At 36.1% G+C, this 14,981-nt stretch overlaps 1 protein-coding gene across 18 annotated transcripts in view; it reads right to left on the bottom strand.

Annotated features, from left to right (window-relative positions):
- Dlg2 (discs large MAGUK scaffold protein 2) overlaps nt 1-14,981 on the bottom strand; it is a 1,953,494-nt gene that overhangs the window by 626,446 nt on the left and 1,312,067 nt on the right. The gene's annotated exons all lie outside the window — the stretch shown is intronic.

Genomic DNA, 14,981 nt, shown 5'->3' with positions numbered 1-14,981 from the left:
GCAGTCCTTGGTTGGTGGTTAAGACCCTGGGAGCTCCGAGGGTACTAGTTAGTTCATGTTGTTGTTCACATGATATACTTTTGATTATGCTTTTTCCCAAATAAAATGAAGTGCTACAAAAATAATTAATAATGATTATATCCTTTAAGAATGTAATTATTTGTTACCTTTGTTAAGTGAGGGGACAATAGATATATGAATCATGAATTTATGAACAGCAAACCATCTAAGGGTAATGATATAATTACAAAGGATGTTGCTTGCTAACATCAGCTTAAATCTGATGGGTAAAAACTAAAGTATGACCTTTAAGAAGGCAGTGAAAGCTGGGCAGTGGTGGCGCAGGCCTTTAATCCCAGCACTTGGAAGGCAGAGGCAGGTGGATTTCTTGAGTTCAAGGCCAGCCTGGTTTACAGAGTGAGTTCTAGGACAGCCAAGGTGACACAGAGAAACCCTGTCTCAAAAAACCAAAAAACCCAAACCAAACCAAAACAAAAAAATCCCAAAAACAAAACAAACAAAAACAAAAAACAAGAAGGCAGTGCAAAACTATATGTGATTTCCCTTTCCTCCATCTCCTCCTCTACTCTATTCCTTTTCTGCCCACTCCTTTTCCTCCTGCTCCTACTCTTTCTGCTTTCTATTCATAATAAACTAGTCAGCTAAGAAATTCCATGTCTTTAGTGACTCAAGTCCAAGTAACATATTCCAGTTATTCTTCACTTTGCTTGTTGGGAAGCTATGGAGCATGAAAGCATGTTCAAATACTTTTGAAGAAGTAAATAAATAAATAGGACACATATTGAAATTCCTCAACAACCTAAACAACCTAAACAACCTAAACAATCCTTTAGTTGATTTAAATTTACTAAGAGAAATACATTTGAATATAGCCAGGCACCTACATTTCAACAGATGTGCATAGAGAATTACGAGGAAATGTAAAATGATCTGCCGAATGTTCAATTCCTATTTTTATCTACTACAGATTTCTTCTTACCCAATTAAAATTTCAGAGAAAAACCTCTCAAGTTGTCTATTGCTTCCCTCCCCTCGACCCAAGTATATCTCAGCAGTGCCATTAGAATTTAGGAATCATCCAGTGAGAGAGTTTTCCGACCACAAAATTGTGATTTCTTTAAGGTGCTAACATCAGTTTGGTTCTGTCCTTATGCAATTAAAATATAATACACGAGACTAAGCACTCTATGGAGGCAGGGACTAGACATCCAGTCCCTTTATCTGATGTAGAACTTGGTCAAGAGGGAGCTGTTGAAACAGCAAAGAGAAACCGATGAGCAATGAAACTAAGTACTCCACTGATCTACAACCACAGGTATTTGTCAATTCTCTTTCATGAGAAACACCATTGATGGAAGATGTACCTGCAGTTGTAATCAGAAAAAAATAGAGAGCCATAAGGGTGACGGCCTATGCCTCAGTGACTTACTTGGAGCATGTTTTTGGTTATTCAATTACATGAGCTAATTGGTGAATCACATTTTCCTGTGTTATTACATTATCAAACAGACCTAAACTAAATTAGATTTTCTGGGCTTCAGCGAGTCAGTGACTCAGAGAGAAGGACTCTGTGATGTCAGAAAGCTTCAGCAGCTTTCAGAAGGGTTTGGTTGAGCACATGTAAAAAAAATAAAAAGAAAAACCTCTCAAAACTTCATGTATATGTATTCTTCTGTTTGAAGTTTTGTTTATTTTTTAACTTTCCATCGTTGATAGAAGGAGGGCACCGGGAAGAGACTGAATTAATGTGATATGTTTTCATTTGCTCAGTAGGGCTCCATGAAGCTTCTCTTTGCTTCACTGGTTTTCTTGAGGGAAACCCTTCATGTTATTAAAGTGCTGCAAACTGGGAAGGGGGAATAAGCTTGACAGAGAGGAAAATATCCTCTGATAGTGAATAGCCAAATATTCACAGTGAATGGTGTTCTTTCAAGGAGTAGTTAGAAGGCAAAAATATTTTACTGGTTTGCATAACAGAGAATATACAGTAGCATATATAATTTTGCTTCACAGTTCTAAGATTTATGCATGCTGAATATTAGATCCAATTCATTCCAAATTCACATCAATTGTTATTTTGAAGTTTACTAGTCAGCTTCATGAACATGTGATATGAGCTGAGTCAGCTGGCTTCTTTGTACTCTAAGGGTATTTAGTTTTCAACTAAAGAATGTAATGTTATTTGTCTAATTTAACAATATCTAGGCTCTTCTCTTAAGGATATAAACAGTGACATCCAGGATGCAATCTTTGTTTAAAATGAAAATTTCATGTCTGTACCAGAATCTATCAAAATTAAAGAGCAGTGAATTCTTTTAGCCATAGGTGAACCAACATTTCAACCTTAACTCGTAAACAATTTAAAATATGGAATCATACAGCTGGTGAGGAAATTCAAGAATAAGTTACTTTAGAGGTTCTAATGCTTATTCTCTCAGAAGAAGAGTGATGGCTATGTTCTCTTGATGAGTTTTAAGGAAAGAAAGTAAGAAACAAACTTCTTGGCAGAGATTTTGATAAAAATGAACAAAACATATAACTTAAGAATATCTGTATTTTAATGAGACGTTCCTAAGTCTTGACTGAATTTTGTGGATGTTTAGAGCCTTTTCAATTAATTGGACTGGGAGAATATTTTACATATATTTAGAGTATGGTAATTTACTGAGTGGTGATGAATCAAGGAGTGTCTGCAGAGAATCACCTCACCCATCATCAAAACTATGTTGATTATGGCTCTCATTCACTCCTCCAAAGGACCTACAACAAACATCCACTGTTGTATGATCTTAGGGAGCTAAGATCTCAATTTAATTCACATCAGTTCCTCAGCATGCAACTTTTAAAATTTTATTTATGTGTGTGTCTATGCATATGTGTTTATGATGTATGTGCATGGATGTTCAAGGGCATGTAAGTCACAGCATATGTGTGAAAGACAGTGGACAAACTCAGATTTTGGTCCTCATCTTCTATATTGTTTGAAAGAGAGCTTTGTTGTATAGGGCAGGCTAGCAGGCCCATGAGCTTCTGGGAGATATTCCAGACTGGACATTCCTTCTCAGCATAGAAACACAGCTGTTATAGACCTGTGCTAATTTTATGTATGTTTGAGGGATTTGAACTCATGTCCTCACATTCCTACAGCAAGCACTTTGTTTGCAAGCACATCTTCCTAACTCTTCTGATATAAAGCTTTCTATTTATGGTGTTCTCTTTCTGAAAAAAAATCTAACAAATATATTTTCTCTTGACCAGTCACACTTCCTGTGATCTTTAAGCACATTAGTAATATAGTGTTTCTGATAGTATACAGGACAGGAAGTTGCATAGTTGGAGTCCATGTTACTTTATAGTCTCTTTCTATCATGAAAAATAGAAAACCAAGGGACTGGCATTTTGGAAAATCAAGAAGATAGATATACAGAATTTCCCAGTTTTGAAAAATATGATTTTAGCACAACAGGCTATATCCATTGCCCTTGCTTATTGTCTACCATAGCTATGTAACATGATCCTATAGACTACAACCTGGTTTGGCCCTAGGACATAAAAAAAAAAGATCACTCTCAAAGCAATTGGGAAACTTCCTCCCTTCTTTTGTAGCACTGAGATGTGCTATGCAGGCTGCTGGTGGAAAAAAAAAAGACATCAGTAGAATTATCCTGGTGGGACACATTATGCTGCACTACCTACCAGCCAGGCAGTGTATGCCTACTAGTTCACATTATGGTTATGGGGTAGCAAACAGCTTTCTGATTGGATTTAAGGCATGTTCCACAAGAGGGAATTTTATGTTTGGTCCTGTAATCTAGTCTAAATCCCATGGCTAAGAGGTCACAGTTCTAGGTTAGAAGTTGCTATTGTTTTGCTAAATGTTCATGTTGTCAAGTTGTTCTCTAAGTATGTATGTATGTATGTATGTATGTATGTATGTATTTATTTATTTTTAGTTGTCAGCAATCAATACAGAGTCTGCCTGCTAAGAATAACAAGCTATGAGAACACAGCCCTAAAGGGGACATGCTTACCAACAAGCCTTTACTAAAGGGGACACGCTTACCAGCAAGCTTTTACTAAAGGGGACACGCTTACCAGCATGCCTTTACTGAATAGGACATGCTTACCAGCAAGCCTTTACTGAAGGCTTAGGGAGCATTGTAGAAGAGGAAACAGAAAGAGTACAAGAATTTGAGGATGAGGAGGCACTCTGTGAAATGCTGTACTGTGACACAGCATGGTGATTTCACCCATAAACTCACAACACCTCCCTTTACTGAGGAGCTACGCGCAGTTGATAGGTGGTGGGAATAGAAAGTAAATCTTCTTTGTGAGTATGACCATTGGTAGGTGTCCCATTCTCCAGTTCTTCCAGAGGCCCTACCTCTACACATACATAGGCAACACTAACTGGGTTGAGTGTGTGTGTGTGTGTGTGTGTAAGAGAGAGAGAGAGAAAGAGAGAGAGAGAGAGAGAGAGAGAGAGAGAGAGAGAGAGAGAGAGAGAGAGGAGAGAGAGAGAGAGGCAGACACAGAGACACAAAGACAGAGAGACAAGACAAAGAGAGAGGAGAGAAAGTAAGTTATAAGTTAGGAGAAAAATATATTACAGAGATATGTGAAGAGTTGGAGGGTAAAATAGGAAATAGATATGTTTTAGTGTATATATGGATGGAATTTTCAAAGATTAAAAATATTTTTCTTTAGATAATTAATTTTTCTCTGTATAATTGGTGGCTCTGGATTCTCTGGTAGCCAAAAAACCAATTTGATGCCACACATTGTCTGGCACTTTTCTGGGCAGGAAGCCTCCTGGCCTTAGATGGCACGTAAATAAAGAGAGAGCAAGACCACAGCTCACTGACATTCCAACTTGGTACTTAAAGTTATCATTTTATAAACTTGGAGTACTTTATATATATTTTTCTGCCTCGGGAAATCTTTAGTCAATTTTACTGCCTTTTCTCCCCCTTCACTGTTATAGTAACCACCTGCCTGGATGATAACATAATTTGATTTCAAGATTTATTTTTATCTCCTGAAAAGATACTGGTTTTTTTTTTCATGAATAGCACAGGTGAAGTGTTTCTTCCTTTAATCTTTTTAAATTGGAATCTTAATGTTTCCTTGATTTAAAAAAAAATTACCACCATTTAAATTTCCCTAAAGCTAAGAACATACTGAACTTCAAGAAGAACAGATTCTTACATCTTCCAATGCCACATACTTTAACAAGTACTGAAACAGAAACATCAAAGCACAGGCCTCTTAAGACCAAACACAATTCTTCCCAAAGAACAATTATTAGATATTTATAACGAACCATGTATAGTGACAGACACTGAAAAAAATAGACTAAGATATACACATATTCTCATGAAACACATCTTTTAATGAGAACTAACACACAGGCATCTTAAATCCTCATAATAATGAGGCAGGGTGGGTGGGCAGGTGGAGGAAGCATCCTCTTAGAAGCAGGGGCGAGGGTGAGTGGGATAGGGGGTTTTCATAGGGGAAACCAGGAAGGGGGATGACATTTGGAATGTAAATAAATAAAAAAAACAATAAAAAAATTTTAAAAAGTGTGACATACAACATACAAAATACAGAGTCAATTAATGGCCACTACCTCACCATTTACCATGAACAACGTTCTTGAATATCTACTATTTGTAACATATACAGATTCAGTTCCTTCACTGAATAGAATGTAGTAAAATCCATGGTGGTTGATTTTGACTAGCAGTTTCTGTGTCTAAGTAATGCTTAGTTAGTGGGAGGATGGTTCAGTAGGTAAAGTTCTTGTTACTCAATCATGGGGACTTGAGTTAAGATTACCAACACACACACACACACACACACACACACACACACACACACACACACACACCACATGACAGAACAAGATTGCACTTACTCCTTTACTCAGAACATTAACTCATCCAAAATTACCCTAATCTCTGTCTATTCATTCTTGCATTTTCCTTTTAGTTAGTACTGACTATTCTAGTGTCTAGTTCTGCTGTGTCATCACTCATCTATCAGTGCTCATGTTCTGAAAGCCATTCCCAATAGATTTTCCATTTGTAGCATCTTTCATTGAAACTTGTTCACAGTATCTTCAAAGTAGTTTAGAGTAAATTCACCTGGGTCACTTTTACATCTTCTTCATTCTTATATGGGTAACCATCAATAACTGTTGTCCTTTCTTACAAAACATGGATTGAGATGAAGTAACAAGTGAGTTTGAACAGAGGACTCAGGAAAGGATTCATGGTAGTGAGCAGAGGGGAATGGGCACACGGGCAGGTAATATCCAGCGTCCATTCTGGGCAGAATACTGGCTTAGTAGTCAGGAAACTGACTCTGGAGCTATTATGGTAGGCAACCCTAATTGGGTAAAAATGCCTTTGTTAGCCAGGCAGTGGTGGTGCACGCCTTTAATCCCAACACTTGAGAGGCAGAGGCAGGCAGATTTCTGAGTTCGAGGCCAGTCTGGTCTACAGAGTGAGTTCCAGGACAGCCAGGGCTGCACAGAGAAAAACCAAAACAAAAATCGAAACAACAACAAAAAAACTTTTGTTTACTTATGCACATTGATCATTTCTGAGATTTTTCCACCAGCTTTGATCTTTATCCACCAAGGCCTTCCTCTATCTACTGACCTTAGCACTCAGTATTAACATTTTCTTTTTGCTCACTGTTCCGAAGACCCTAACCTGGAAACCTATGGTCTTTCAAGATGGTAATTTTCCAACCTATGAGTATCCTCAGCCATGTACCTTCCCCATACTTTACAAGATTCCCGAGAACAGAGGAATTTAGGTGATGGTGTGGTATTGTCTCCTGTACTCTAACCAAGTATCTCAGTATCTTACCCATGTCTGCACCAGAGCTCAGGTTTCTAACAGAAATAAAAGGTAGTTTCTTTTGCTGTTAGAAGATAAAATAAACAGATAGACAGACAGACAAACTGATAGATAGTAGATGATTGATAGATAAATAGATCGACTCGATTTGTTCTACCTCTATAGAAAAGAAATTACAAAAAACACCAATGCTCCCTTTCACCATCTTTAAATCCTATTTTTTATTTTAATCATCCCTGTGGAACGTAGGCATTGTCAACTTTTTCTTTAGACACAATCTCTCAACAGCCTGGAATTCACCAAAAAGCCTAGACTGAGTAGTCAACCAGGCCCAGGGATCTGTCTGTCTCTGCTCTTTTGCCACCGTGCCTGGCTTTTAAAAGTGGGTTTTGGGGTTGGAACTTAGATCTTAATGATTGGGAGACATACTACTGACCAACCTGTCTCCCATATCACAGTTATTAATATTCTTGACTGAGATTCTAATTTTGGTAGTAACAATGTTTCTATTTCTCATCTGAAAGTCTTCTATCAGCAAACTTCTATCAGACTTTAAGTTAAAAAACCTAATCTTAGTCAAATAAATTTCTGAACTCAATGAACTGCTAAATTACACTTTCAACCATATTAAAAAAAATCACTATAGTATCTCATTCTATAGTATCTCATTCCTGAACAATTCTTTCCTTTTCAGCCTCTGTTATTTAAGTCTGCATAACAATAGAACTTTGGGTTTAAAGAAGTGATCATAAACATAATAATTACTATGCTTTATGTTTTTAATTAAAATTATAACATTTTTAATGAAGTACTTTTGTGTATTTTTTTTTTACTGTAGAAGTGTGATGCAATATTGTTAGTATTTTCATTAAGTGGGGTAAAAAATAGTTTAAGATTCTTACATGTGTGATAAAAAGAAGTCATTATATATTGGAAACTCTTGATTAAAGGCTTCACCAATGAAGTGGCAATATAGTCACTATGTCAGTAATTGGATTTGTCTCAGATTCAGGAATGGTTCTCCCTCTACTCACCGCTCTGCCTCTAGCTTTGTACAATATGCAAATGGAAAGAAACAGGTGGTTTTAATGTATTCATTTGGCTGCAGCCTGGTGCAGGCTGTTTTAGTTTTTGGGTTTAAATATTTCATGAGCTTGAATATACTCTTAGAGAACACTAAGTGTTGTAATGAACACAATTTATCAGCACTAGTAAAGATGTCATGACACACTGATATAATCTCTTGAAATACATTTGCCTATTTCATTTTATAAATCATTTGTTTTTATATTTTCATCCTGTAATTTTGCTACTCAAGTCAATTCAAATATTTTTTTCTGTATCCCTGAAGAACACCTTGGAACATCTGTAAATGGTTATAAAATTTAAGAGTTCCATAATTTACCTTTCTAGATGTATACTCTAGTTCTTATGTTCAATTTTTTTTCTAGCTAATCAATTGTGCTGGACTTATAATAATTATCTTCTTTGGGTATTCTTACTAATGTCTTAAGCCCATGCTAATTGTTTTTACTCAATGGGTGTTATTAAACTTCTTAGAAAAGTGATTTTGAGCCTCAAATTCCCCATGTATTAGATGAAGTCTTACTAACACAGTGGGTAACAAAAAGAGCTTTACTCTTCATGGACTTACCTGAATTGAATAGAAGGTATTAATTCTTATCATATTAGCCAAATAATGTCTGTTCTATAAAATATTCTCCTAATAAATACCCTGAATAAACATCATTCTATTGTATAATATTGCAAGAAAAGTGGTAATAACAATAATAATTCACCATTGTAATCACTGTAAAACCAACTCAACAAATAGGATTTCTTCTATTTCTGCCACAGGCTCTACTACTGCTATAATGCCACTGCTGCAGCCCCCACACCATTGCCACATCTGCTGCCACCACTGCCAAGAACTACTAACATTGCTAAATATACTACCACTAAAATTGCTGTTGTGCTCTATAATGTCTGCCCTATGGGCCAGGTACTTTCTTAAGATAATCTAATTATCATAGTAATCCACAGACCATCAAGTGTGAATGCTAATTTTCTTGTTTGAGAAGCTAAATTTCTAAGACATTTTTCTACCAAGTTACAAAGCCATAAGCAACACAAAATTGGAACTACCTTGTTCATTATTTTCATTTTTTCCGTTGTGGGATATACATGTTCAACATGTATTGTCTTTTAACAAGATTCATCAATCCATACTATAGTGAGAAATGAAAGGATGAAGATGCCCTGTGTCTGCTGACGAAGCACCAACTGTCCCTCCTGTGTTCCTCATGGCCACAGCTCGCATGGGACCACTGACTATACTTGGAGTCTTCATCAGAGTCCAGTTCCTTGCTTCATAGTCACAGATGCTTAAAGAAGCACCACATGTTAAACCCTTGCTTTTTCTGAAGTACTTATAGTTATTTCTCCCCCATAGTAGCCACATTATAAATAGTAAATGTATAAATCAACTAGTTCTTATGCTATGGGATTTCTATTTGCTACAATATTCAAAACCTTCATATCTAAAGTTCTGCTGACTGTTATCAGTTTCCAAAGAAGCAAACTACTTTAATTTCTCTGCAGCAATTTCTTGTCAAGTCGTGGGAGCAATAAGCTACTTACCTTTTCATCTGAATATGGGTCACCTTTTTAGCAGTTTCCAAGACCAACTCATCAGTTAACAAATATGCACTGAGTGACCGCTTTTCTGCTTTTATTTTATTTTTTATTTTTTTACTAGTTTATAGAAGTCCTCTTTCCAGTTTAAAAGCCCATCTATTCTTGCAAAAGAGCCACAGGGCTTTATGCCCTGCTAGGTCACCTGAATTTGTATTGCTTTAGAAAAACAAATGCTCAGGAATGCTTGCTTAACAAAAAGTTATCGCAATAATTTTGGTTTAGATACTATGGTGGGAGAAAGTATATCACAGATTCATTTCACCCTTTTTGATGTACCTTAGGACAATGACAAACCCAGATTATGTGTTTACACATAACTTTCAATATATTATTGTATTCGCTTCTCACAGTAGGGTTTCTTCAGCAGATTTCACTGTCACCTCAATATCATAGGTGAGTGAAAAGCTATAAAAGGCAACAACTTGTTGAAAACTGTTCAGCTGATAAACACAAATGCCTCAGTATAAGTCTAAGATCATCTTAACTTTGACTATTAAGCTGTTTCTATGACATTGTGCTGTCCGTACAGCTTATCACTTGAAGAGAGAGATAATCTTTGACTAAATCCTAAGAAATTTCTGGTACTTAGCTGTCATTTAAACACAGACTAGAAACTCCATGTGGTTCCATCTGAGAATATAATAACCCAGTGTGGTGGTTAGGAGCTGGGATTCAGAAGTCAGGTTACCTTAGTGCACAACCTGATTCTCCCATTCTCCAGATATAAACTTTGGAAATTAGTTACTGTCTCTGAGTCTTTGCTCCTCAGTTATAAGTTGTCCTGTATCACTGGTTTAACCTAAGTCCTAGATGATACAACAGTGCAAATCTCTAGCTCTTGGTGCATAGCAACAGTTATTCTCATGATCTTCCTAGGGTGATCTGATACCTTTCTAAATAGAAAGGGCTGTGGGATGTTTGTGTCAGGTAGCAGGTAAGGGAAGTCAGAGTGAGTGTAATTGATAGGTATTAATTTTATAAAACTTTCAAGAAGCCACCTTGCTGGATTGTGTTCAAAATTATTTCAGAGGTTATGATTTTTCTTATCTTGGACTGCTAGATTCAGTTAACCTGGATGAAATAAAAATGAACAGTGCCCAAAGTATGCATAATGTAATACTTCAAAAGAAAAAAATGAAAAGCCCTACTTTTTGACATCTATGTCAGTTCTCAGATTGAATTGAGGAGTAGGGGAGAAGCCAGAAATATTGAAGGCATGGCTGTGACAGTGGGTATGTAAAGGGAGTAGTCTAGCCTGAATAATGGATACAGTTGTCTCTATCTCTAGACAGTTGTCAGCCAAGTTCTCATTGTGAGATTTTAAGTTTTTGTTGACTTTGCTACATTGGAAGGCGAGAGTGTGAGCTCTTAAAGATGTATGCTTAACCATAGGTCACTGGTGTATACCATTCCATCATGAAGAATTATCAGTTACATTATAGGAAATACATTGTATAAATGTCTTCAGTGTGGGTAAATGGATACTAAATTAATCAGACATAAATCTTCTACAGAAATAACTGGAATCAAAAGGCAAGCCATAGGGCAGTGATAAAGGAAATCATGTTTTAATGATATTGTTGTTTATTTCTTAATGATCCTCTATTCAAAATAATGTTGCTTGCATATATAAATTTTATTTATTCCTCCAGAAAGTCTTCCATGATTTTTCTTCTGTTTATCAAACCCTATCTTTCTATTCCTAGTGTTCTTACACCCACTCATCCCATCCATATACATTTACACACACACACACACACACACACAGACACAGACACACACACAATATCTTTGTCTTTTCTGCATGTGTAAATGATAGCCTCACAGTATTATAAAGACAAAATGAGTTCATGAATTGGTGTAAGTTAGATGAATTAATAAAATACTCAGAACTATACCTAGATATATGATAAGTTTTATTATTATACTATTCCTTGTTGCAAATTAAGAAATGAGTAGTTACCTTGGCAAAGCCTCTACCAAAAAAGATGTAAAAACTGGATAGCACATAAAAATAAGCATTTCAATACTTTGAAAACTGACTAAAGAAATACAACAATCTGACCAAATACAAACCAAAGAAACCACTGAGCCTTATTTAGCAACAGTAGAAATCTGTCATGTTCTACCCTGGGGTGCTCCTATGCGCAGCTCCCTCTAAAGCTATCCCTGCCTTCTGACAAAAAGTTCTGCAGGTGCAATGTGTCTATCAGGATAGAAAAAGCAGTGAGTGTTTCAGCTTTATTGCCAGAGGGGCTGGCTTCATTTGGAGAACATAGAAAAAACTCCTGCTCTGCTGCTAGAAACAATAGTGATTTCAGTCACTGGCAAACAGTCAAGGGAAGAGAAAATTGAAGTGGCCTAAGGTGATAATAATGGTTGGTAGAGTCAACACACTGTCCAGACTGAATATAACTATAACAGGGGAATCTGGAGAATTAGGGAGTCATGCAGTTCTTACAAGTGTTTACATATCTCTATCCCACTAAGGGCTGGAAACATGTACAAAATTGCTCTACCCACAGGAGATGGTCCTCACCACTGACACAAGTGCCCTACTCAGGGAGAGGTCTTGCACACACACAGAGAAATCACAAGGGCACTTGTCAGAAAACAATCTCCAGCAGAATGTAAACTTTGCGTTTGAAAACACCCATCTATACTCAGCTGATTCCATTGGTGGAAGATGGTAAGTAGTCTCACTGGCTCAAGGACTTGAAGTATAATCTGTGAGCAAAGCCGATTTATAAGCAACTGAGGAAACTAGAAAACGTTGTCAGATATCTGCAGCTACACACTACTGGCAGTGAGACTGGCTCCATGCATGGAGCCCAGGAATACAAATGATCAAAGGCACTTTCAGTCTGGGCTTAGACAAGAGCAAGTCAGAATTACCCCCAAACTGGGTCACAATGGAGAAATGACAGCAACAGCAACAGTAAAAGGCATACAACAAACATAATAGCTCTGCAGGAAGAAGAAAAAGATCTATAGAAGCAAAATCTGAAGACACAATGGTTGAAAATTTCTCCTAAATCAAACTGTAGCTCCAAGAAACAGAGTTCCAGGAACTCCAAGCAGGATAAACATGAAACATAAAATAGGTATACAACCCTCACAGTGACCATTCAGGCTCCATAACATAAAAAATTTCAGAAAAAAAAACATAAGGAAAAAACTTTCCTTGTTTTTCGTTTGGACACAGGTTCTTGTTCTACATTCCAGGTTGGCTCAGAATTCAACATGTGGCCCGAGCTAGCTTTGAAATTTGAGTACCCCTCCGACCTCCCCTGTACAAGGATTACAGAATTATGGCCTGATAAGTTTACAAAAGAAAAATTCTGAAAAGAAGTGAAAAGACATTAATAACCAGGAAATAAACAAGAAAATTATACATGATTTCCCAGAAACCATGCAGGTCATGAGAGAGAGAAAAAATTGTAAACTCAAGTGGCAAAAAAGAAAATCACTAATCTAGGAAATTATGATATCATTATTAGAACGTGGAGGAGGAAAGGAACAGTTCTCAGGAATATAAATGCAGGAGTCATAATTGCCAGTAGGAGTCTATTGTAAAAAGCAACTACATTAAGGTGAGTTTTGTTTTGTTTTTACAGAGAAGGAAACCCAAAAATTGAAAGTACATAGGAAAGGAAAGGCTGTAGAAAATGAATCAGCAATGATAAACTATTTTTATTCTTAACAAATGGGTTGTTACCAATAGTAGCAACAATAAATGATTGTGTATGGTTTATGAGAAAGTGGTAAGAGGAACATCCATAAGACTAGGAGAGGGATTGGAAAGAACTTGTTCTTGTAAGTCACTCCCAGAACTTTAAGAGTGATATAGACTGAATTGAAAGTTGAATTAATCATAAATGTGGAGAATAAACCATGGCAGCTACCGGAAATATGAAAGAAATGATGTTTCTATACTAATAAAAAGACAAAATAGATTAATATAAAATGCTCATTAAATAAAAAAAGACAGAAGAGATATGAAAGATGCAAATAGGAAAAGGGAAGAAAATAATCAGGTAATTAGAAATAAATGTGGTTTCTGTTAATCCAACTATGTGAATATCACTTTAAAAGTTAAAAGTACTTTCAAAAAGAGAGAGTGAATTAAAGCAGAAGACATATAAGTTCATGTTGCCTATAAGTAGAACTGTAAATATAAATAGGTATATAGCTAATCTACAACTGATAAACTAGACATAAAACAAAAGCTAGTCAGAATAAATAAAGACCATTACAATACAAGGCCAATTTACTGAGAAGATACATCAATTGTAAATATATGTTTTCCAAATATCAGGGCATCCGGCTTTATAAAACAGATGTCATTGGGCATAAAGATCCTATAGGTTCTGACACAATAATAGTTAATAACCTCAATATTTAACTCAGCTGAACTGAAATCATCAAAGAAACTTCAGAGTCAAATTACACTTTACTATAAAAAGCAAATGGTCTTAACACATACAAACATAATGTACTGTCAAACAGATATTAAGTACTTCTTAATGGACCATGGAACCATCTATAAAATGGCTCATATTTTATGATGTAAACAAAGTCTTAAAAATGTAAAATACCAAAACATTTGATATATCTAGACAACAAAAACAGAACTATAGAAAGTACACAAACATATGGAAAATGACCAATACACACTTGAACAACAAGTGAGTCACTGAAGAAATTGAAGATGAAATTAAAATATTCCTAGGATCAAATGAAATGAAAGCACAGCTTCAAGAACCTCTGCTATCGAACTAAGGCAGTTCTTTTGCAATAGTGTCTCACTGTTATGGGGGTAGTCAACCACTTTCTGATTAGATTTGAGGCTTTCTACAAAAAAAGAGAATTAATGCCCAGTACTATAAACCCAATCAACAATACAGGGCGGGGAAAGTCATAGACTTTGGGAGAGGTGAGGGCAATCTTTGCAGTGTTTAACTAACTTCACATAGTGTTGCACTATCTTCTAAAAATGTTTGTTTATACACATAGATAAATACTCCTAGATAACTCCTAAACAAGCCTCCCTTTGCAATGAATTTGGAAACTTGTAGTTGTTCAAGGTGCTGAGAGAAAGTGATGGTTGAAAGTTCAGCCCTAAACATTCATACAAGACATTCATACAAGACATTCATTCCATCTCCTCCAAGGCTCAGGAAAAAACACAGAAAAGGAAAGGAGAAAGACAGTAAGAGCCAGAAGTAGTTTTGTTAGTCTCTGTTTTCAACCTAACACAAGCTAGAAGAAACTTCAATTGAAGAATTTATTTATTTATTTATTTATTTATTTATTTATTTATATATTTTCTTTATTTACATGTAAATTTCTCCATTCCCAGTTTCCCCTCCAAAAACCAAAGAAACAAAC

This window comes from Mastomys coucha, unplaced genomic scaffold (genome assembly GCF_008632895.1).
Source record: "Mastomys coucha isolate ucsf_1 unplaced genomic scaffold, UCSF_Mcou_1 pScaffold21, whole genome shotgun sequence".
NCBI classification, from domain to species: domain Eukaryota; kingdom Metazoa; phylum Chordata; class Mammalia; order Rodentia; family Muridae; genus Mastomys; species Mastomys coucha.
Note: the sequence above shows the minus strand (reverse complement) of the source record. Positions and strands in the feature narration are given on the sequence as shown.